We start from the raw sequence: 8540 nt of genomic DNA, 5'->3' as shown, positions 1-8540 counted from the left end.
TCTTTACCATGGCAGGCTCTCCTGGTGTGGAATGCACTTTATCTACTGTACCATCTTCCAAGTCCCTCAACGTTAATTATTGATACAATCTTATTGATATTATATGACATTTGTGTCTTATCTCAAGTGAGCAAGGACAGGAAGACCTTCACTAATTAAGAAAAGGAATGAAGTTTTCCTTATACATTTATAAGAAGGCTTCTTAAATTGCCTTAAGAATTCACTATTTTCGGGTACCTTAGTACCAGCAGTTCTCACACACTTTCACAGTATGTGAAGCACTGGGTACAGGAGTGCTGACTGGAGGAAACAAAGTGGAATTTGATTTTCAGTAGTCTGTAATTCGAAAAGAAACTCTAAAATTAGGTGGAAGGACTTTAAGGAAAGTCTCTACTTAATGGATAAAGAATATATTCTTTTTTTGTTGTTGTTTTTGTTTTTCGAGACAGGGTTTCTCTGTGTAGATTTGCGCCTTTCCTGGAACTCACTTTGGAGACCAGGCTGGCCTCAAACTCACAGAGATCTGCCTGCCTCTGCCTCTGCCTCCCGAGTGCTGGGATTAAAGGCGTGCGCCACCACCGCCCAACGAGAATATATTCTTAAATGGATGGATACAGTGAACAATACCCCAAGAGCCAAAAAGTATCTTAGAATTAGTTCCCCTGAGATCATGGCATCATTTTGTTACATGGTACATATTCTGAGAAGTAAATTTTTTAAGGGATCTACTTTAGAAAAATAAGTATTTCTATAGTCTCTACTACACAGAGTTTTAAAATATGCAGTGTGTTTGTGTTTTGTTAATGAGACTAACTTTCTTAGATGATCATGATATAATAATCTCCCATGTAAATGCTGGACTTGGGAGGGGAAAGTCCTCACAGCAGGTTTCAGAAATCCATTCTTTGTTCTGGATGTGCATTTACCACTGGGCAGCTGTTTTACTGTTTTTTAAGAGACATTGTGACTTGGGAATTGTTTTCATGCTCTATTTAGTATGGTCATCCCAAATGGTTGGAAAGCCTCATGTTTCTGTTTCTTAGCAGCACCTGTCCCTAAAGACCAGTACCGGCCAAGATCATGATGTTATTCCCACTGTGGCCATGAGTATTCAAGGGCTAAATTGTTTCTCATCTAGTTTAAATACGTAGTGCTTGAAGTATTGGATATAGTGCTTATGTTTAATATTATTGGAATATCTCAAGTATTCATAGCACAATAACAATTTTTTCTTGTTTTTTTAATTTGTAGGTTGCTTCTTTTCCATAGTATACAATTTGTATAACAAACATAGTTTAGTTATAGTATAGTTACAAGTACAGTTTTGATTAAAGACTTAAAATAGTTAAAAATAAAAGGATATAACTCTAACCTCTTTAAGAAATACTTTCTGTACTGTATTGATAGAAGAAAAGCTCCATATATTCCAAGCATGCTTAGCAATAAATTGCAGGAGGTTTTAACCATAAGCCTTTACCCTATTGAATATATTAGTATATGTACAGTTTGGGTGCAAAACTGTGTAAAAACACTGAACAGTTTCTAACAGGCAGCAGTTCCATGCTCCCTGTGTGACTGCATCCACAGTCTCTTCTCTTTGGGGTGTAGATTAGTCAAGGTTCTACCCTACTTCAAGTGTTCTAGAAGGCTTTGTTTGAAATGAATTTGTGTGTTACACATTTCCTCCCACAAAGGAAGTCAAGGCACATTACATGACGACACCCTTGCCACATTCTGGAGATCTAAGAAGCAAAGGTTGCTTTCCCGAAGTTAATGGTGAGGAAAATGATGCCTGGTGAAGTTAAGTGGCCAAATAGAAGTGCTTCAGTGGTGTAGATCTGACTTTCTGCCTCCTTTGCTTAACAGGAACCAGAGGGTAAACAGTTATGCAACCAGAGCCACAGCTTCCACGTGTGCAGGTCGAGGCGCGGGACCAGCACTGATGCAGGGGCTGTGTCAGGCACCTGAGTTTACAGCGCTCTGGAGCAAACCAGCATTTCTCTACAGCTCTCTGCTTAGACGCCTCTTGTGGAGCAGGATTCTTAAAACTGTGTCTGTTTGCGCCATCAAATTATTGGCAGCTCTTTTCTAACCAGGGATCAAGGAAAAACATATGAGGAGGATCAACGGGGATAATTCTTTCCTAAGAAAGGTTCTTACTTGCACAAATTTTTAAAATTTATTTATTTGACATCCCAACCAGTTTCCCCTCGCTCCTCTCCTCCCAGGTCTGCCCCCTACCTAACCTCTGCTGCTCTCCCAAATCAGGGCTAGGCGATGCAATCCACTAGAAGGAAAAGAGTCCCAAGAGGAGATGAAAGGGTAGGAGACATCCCCTCCTCCCATTGTGGGATTCCTAACAATGGGAGCAGGGGTATCTCTGACTCTTTTGCCTGCTTTTGGCACCTTTTTCCTCCTACTTAGTTGCCTCATCCAGCCTTAATATGAGAGTATGTGCCTAGTCTTATTGTAACTTGTTATGCCATGTTTGGTTGATGTCATTGGGAGGCCTCCTCTTTTCTGAAAGAATCTGGGCAAGAAGGAAGGTTGGGAAGGGACTGGAGGAAAAGAGGGAGGGGAAACTGCAGATGTAACATATGAGGGAAGAATAAATAAAAAAGGAAACAAAACCAAAACGACAAAAAAAAAAAAAACCACCAAGCTAATAACAATAATACATATCCACATGACCTAGCACAGACCCTTGCAGGCTACATGATTAGAGCTTCAATTTCTGTGAGCCCATATGATAGTTGAGATCTGTGAACCAAGTTCTTCTGGCATCCTTGACTCCCTGGCTCCTATATTTCTTTCTCCCCCTCTTCCATGGAGTTCCCTGAGCTCCAAGTGAAGGGATCAGGTGGAGATCTCCAATTTGGGATCTCTGTCTGCCTAATGTTTGGTTGTGTGTCTCTGTATCTTCTCCTACCAGCCACCCAATGGAAGCCTCTTTGATGAATATTGGGCTAGACACTGATTTATGAGTATATGAGGATATCGTTAGGAATCATCTTATTGAATTTTTTAATCATAGGTCTCTGGGCTATCCAGTCTTTGACTCCTGGTCATCCAGGTTATGGGCTCCCCCTTATGGTATGGGCCTCAAATTAGATCTGTCATTGGTTGACCACTTCCATAAATTCTGTGCCTCCACTGCCCAGTATACCTTGCAGATGGAATAGATTATAGGTCAAAGGTTTTGTTGCTGGGCTAGTGCCCCAGTCCCACCTCTACAGAAGATGGGCAGTAAGGCACTGATTCCTTCATTACTAGGAGTACTTGCTAGGGTCACCCTCTTGTAGAATCCTAACAGTTTATACTGGACTAGGTTTCCACATTGCCTCTAATGCCTCCCAATTCTATTCATCCCTCCCCATACTCTCTTCCTCCATTCCTCCACATCTGCCTGATACCTGCTGTTCCATTCTCATTCACCCCCAGTACACTAGGCAAAATCTGTTCCTTTCCACCTTCCCAAGAAGATCCATGCATTCCCCTTTGAGTTTTCCTTGTTACTTAACCTTTCTAGGTCTATGGATTATAGTTTGATTATCATTGACTTAACAGCTAATACCCAATTGTAAGTGATTCCATACCATGTCTTTCTAAATCTGGGTTACTAACTTAGGAAGATTTTTTTTTCTAGTTCCATCCATTTACCTGCAAATTTCATGATGCCATTTTTTTAACAGCTGAGTAATAGTCCATTGTGGGAATGCACCACATATTCTTGATACATTCTTCACTTGAAGGACATCTAGGTTGTTTCTAGTTTCTGGCTATTGTGAATAAAGTTGATGTGAACATAGTTGGGCAAGTGTCTTTGTGGTAGGATGGAGTGTCTTTTGGGTATATTTCCAAGGTTGGTATAGCTTGGTCTTGAGATAGATTGATTCCCAGATTTCTGAAGATCTGTCACATTGATTTCCATAGTGCTTGTACAACTTTGTACCCCCACCAGCAGTGGAGGAGTACTCCCCTTGCATTACATCCTTACCTTCATTTCTATTAATGATCTTAGCTGTTCTGATGGGTGTAAGATGAAATCTCAAAGTAGTTTTGATGTGCATTTCCCTGCTGTTGTGGGATGTCTTTCTGTACACTGTGAATATATGTTGCTCTGATTGGTTGATAAATAGAGCTGTTTGGCCAATGGAAAGGCAGAATAAGATAAAGTGGTACATTCAAACTGAAGAGAGAGGAGAAGAAAGGAGAGGGAGAGGAGACTCTAAGGAGCCTGCTGCCTAAGGAGCAACAAGATGCCTGCAGAGCAGTAAGGCCATGGCCATGAGGCAACATATAGATTAATAGGAATGGGTTTAGTTAAGTTATAAGAGCTAGCTAACAATAAGCCTGCCCCAAAGGCCACACAGTTTGTAAACAGTACAAGCTTCTGTGTGTTTACTTGGGACTAAGTGGCTGCAGGATACTGGTGGAAGAGATTTGTCCTGACCGTGGGACTGAGCAGGACTGGAGAAACTTCTGGCTACAGTTAAGGATGTTGAACTTTTCCTTAAGTGTTTCTCAGCCATTTGAGTTTCCTCTATTGAGAATTCTTGGGCAGGATAAGGGGGAGTGGGAGGAGCAGAAGCTGCGTGTGGGATGTATTGCAAACCAAAACAAAGAAACAAAGATGTTCACACTTTCTATAACCAAATTTCTTAACATTTTTTTCATACAGTATATTTTTGTCTTATATTCCCCTCTCCTAATTCCTTCATAGCCCCTTACCTCCCTACTCATCCTTTATCTTATTGGTAACCTGAGGTCCTACAGCTATTTCACCACAGAAGACTTTACTTATCCAGGCTCAGCCACGCTCCTCTGATCATCCAGCAGAGGGCACCATGATTCACAGTTTTGAAAGGGAGATGACCAGCTGAAGCCTGCAGGGACCTGGAAAGGAAACTTTTCTTCACACATTGATGACTAACATTTTCAGGGTAGAAGAGAAGATTGTAAATTAAAGGCACACCATAGTTTAAACAACAGTTCTTTTCTTCATTCTTGCTGAAGCAAATACATTATGACATTTAAGATTAATGTTTCCATTATTCATTGTTTTCAAAAGCCCTGTTTCAAACACACACACACACACACACACACACACACACACACACACACACACGTTTAATCATCAAATGCAGCCTTTACACGTTTATCCCTCTTCAAAAACAGTTTATAGGTGCAAACTCTGGTGCGTAGTCTGACGCTAGTTCCTCAACATTACTGCTCATCCACAATGTCAACAAGGCCCAGGCAGGAGCCACATCCATGAACTCTACTGGTGAGTCTAATTCAGTTTCCTTCTCCCAGGTGGCTCCCCCCAGTTCCTGCCCATCTAGGAGCCCTACCTGAGCACTATCTTGCTAAGGCTAACTCTAGAACTCATGGATTGCTAACCCCAAGTAGCTGTCACCACCCCTCCTCTGTGACTCTCCAGACCTAGACCCAAGCAGGAGTTGCTTTCCTACCTAGATTCCCTTCTCTAGTCTAATCCAGGATTTTCACTCACCTCCAACTATCTGTCCAGGCCATGTGATGACCCTGGCAGGAGCCACATTGGTAAGCCCTTGGTGAGTCTAAATTAAGTCCCTTGACCTATACTCTAGGCCCAAGTCCAACACATCTTCCTACCTTTTCAGAGATCCTGTCTGGTTCTTTGCTCAGGAGTTGTCTTTCCAAGTCCAGACCCAGGTGGGAGCCACACCACTCCACTTCCTTGGGCTTTACATGATATGGATCTCATATGATTCTTAAGACCTCTGTATACCACTAGTTACAGTGAATTGCCACCCCAGTCTTTCCTGTCTGAAGGACTACTATGTTCATTCCTCCTACCTGACTGGAAATGTACTACTTTGCAGCACTAAGCAAAAACAGAACTAAACTTTCAATCACTGTGGGCAGACTAAAATATTGTATCCGACATACAATCTATGAGCTAAATCCACAAACCCAGTCCCCTTGCAAAAACACAAACATTGTGAAAGATCAAAACAATATGGCTCCCCAAAACCAATAGAGAAATGTTCTCTGATGGGAATTACCTAGATAAACCTCAGGACATGGAACTTAAAATAACAATGATAAATTTGATCAAATGTTCAAGGGATTAAAAAAAAGACGCAAGAAAAGACATGACTGAACTTCAAGAAGGCTGAAAGAAATTTCTGATTGAAGTTCAAGAGCACAAACAGCTAAATTATGTTGACAACATAGGATTTGTAAGCTGAATTCAATAAAGAGATACAAACACTGAATAAAAAGGCTGCACTAGAATAACTGAATAAGTACTTTTAAAAAACAGCGTATGCATTATGTAGTTAAATTCTATCTAGTCTCTTAGAGAACCTTACAAATCTTTCAGTTTTTTTTCCCCTCACAGTCCTTTGAAAAGGGTCTGTATACTGACCAGGTAGCACCTGATGAACACGGACCTTTAATAATGTTCTACAAGTGTTTATGGGGCAATGGCACATGTAATCCATTGTCCTGAGAACTCAGGTTATGGGGCATACCTTTAACACCAGTGTGCAAGAGGCAGTTACAGGTGGATCTCTATGAGTTGGAGATCAACATGGTCTACATAGAGAGTTCACGACCAGCGAGAGCTATATAGTGAGACCCGGTCTAGGAAAGTAAAACCCTAAAGTAGTAACACATTGAAGGATTTTCATCAAGATACATGCAGTTCTAATCTGTTGGATTTTTGACAAAATGGCCAGTTAGTCAAACAATAAATTAGTCCAATCTCATCAGGGTCTCCTGTCATCACTAGGCTTGTTTCTCTTTCCTTCTCTTCCCTCTCCTCTCCCACTCTCCTTTTCTCCCCCGTACCTTCTCTCATGGTCTGACTGAACTGATAAGCTATTTTCAAGACAGCAGTTGAACCTCAGTTGTAAATGCAACTTTAGCTGTCAGCATGGATTCAGTCAGTTAGGTCACAAAGCACAGGCAATGTGTTTCCTGTTGCCTCTTCCTGTCACTGTTGTTCTTCACTGCCTAAATAGTGACTCTCCTTGCAGCAGCCTCAGTGTCCAGGGCATTTGGGTTTTAGAGCTACTAAAAAATACACATTTGTGGTTTCTTATTTTACCTCTCTTACATGAGGTTCTGGGTAGTCACCTTTTTCCTTACTTAAACCCAGTTTGTGTTCTCCAACAATGATTTCTTCTTTTTAACCTCAATAAGACAGGCCAAGCCCAGTGCCTCAGCGAGTTCCAGTCTGTGCATCTCACTGTATTTCCTGGAGGCAATATTGGCTCTGAGGTACACCTTTTTACTTTGGTTAAAAAAAATTACAAATACCATAAACAGCTTCATCGAGATTTGTTTTCTTGGGGGCACACTCTTAAATATAATGAAAACCAACAAAGACAAGAGAGCTTGGAGAGATCCTAACTAATTGTGCTCTGTCCTCATAGGAACAGGGCTGTAGCATGGAAAAAAAAATTTGCTCTGCCACTTCGAGAAGATATAATCCATGTTAAGTGGGTGGACATTTACAGAGGGAATATGGTCATATTGAAGTTTCATAGTTTGCAAAAACAGTTTGTTAGAGACCGAAAAAAAAATGAGCGGCCATTTTGTAAAGATTGCTAATTATCTTGTTTTGAAACTAAGAGCTGGACAGCCCCTGTTGGCCTGTTGTTCTCCTCGCCCAGGAGATATGAACAACAGGCCCAGTGCAGTTAATCAGGAGTTTTGCTCAACCCTTTGTCCTTCCTTCTGGGACATAATTCACACCGGATCTCTCTACAGCGCTTCACATGAATATAGCATGATGTACTGGGAACATTCAGATGAGGAGGCTTAACCACGAAGGCTCTGGTTGAGAGCGAGTGCTCTCACTAGAAATCCAGAATCAACAAGTCATCAATCCACTTTTCATCATTCCTCAGATTTGGCTTCAGGAAGATCAAGATGCTCCCGGGCACTGATGGAGGCCCGTGTTTTTCTCATTTTCTTCTATTCCTTATTGTATCATAGTTCTTCTTAACATGGAGCAAGGACTTCATGGAGATGAGAAGACTCAGGCAAAACACTGATAGTTACTCTGGGAAGGAGCTGAATAGAGGAAGAAAGTTTTAAATCTTCCAACACTTATATCCTGGATTTCTATATAGAAGATTGTCAACAAAAAGTTTAGTTTAACCCAAACCAGAGTGAAGAATAGATATAATTAAATACATTAACATTTTATTTACTTGAATTTTATCATATATATATATATATATATATATGGAGAGAGAGAGAGAGAGAGAGAGAGAGAGAGAGAGAGAGAGAGAGAGAGAGAACTTACAAGAGCAAGGAAACAAAGTATTTCCTTGAACTTTTCCAAGATATTTACACCATGATGTTGGTAGCACATGAATTCTAAATAGAATCAAAATATGGAATTTACCTTGAAACCCACAAAGACTTAATGAATTACTGAAGAGTTTGTGGAAATCAGCTTGGCATTTAGAAAGCACACTGCATGCAGACAAAGGAAGAAAGAGACTAAGGACCAAGGAACAGTCAAAATCTCCACAAAC

This window comes from Peromyscus leucopus, chromosome 13 (genome assembly GCF_004664715.2).
Source record: "Peromyscus leucopus breed LL Stock chromosome 13, UCI_PerLeu_2.1, whole genome shotgun sequence".
Lineage (NCBI taxonomy): Eukaryota > Metazoa > Chordata > Mammalia > Rodentia > Cricetidae > Peromyscus > Peromyscus leucopus.
Note: the sequence above shows the minus strand (reverse complement) of the source record.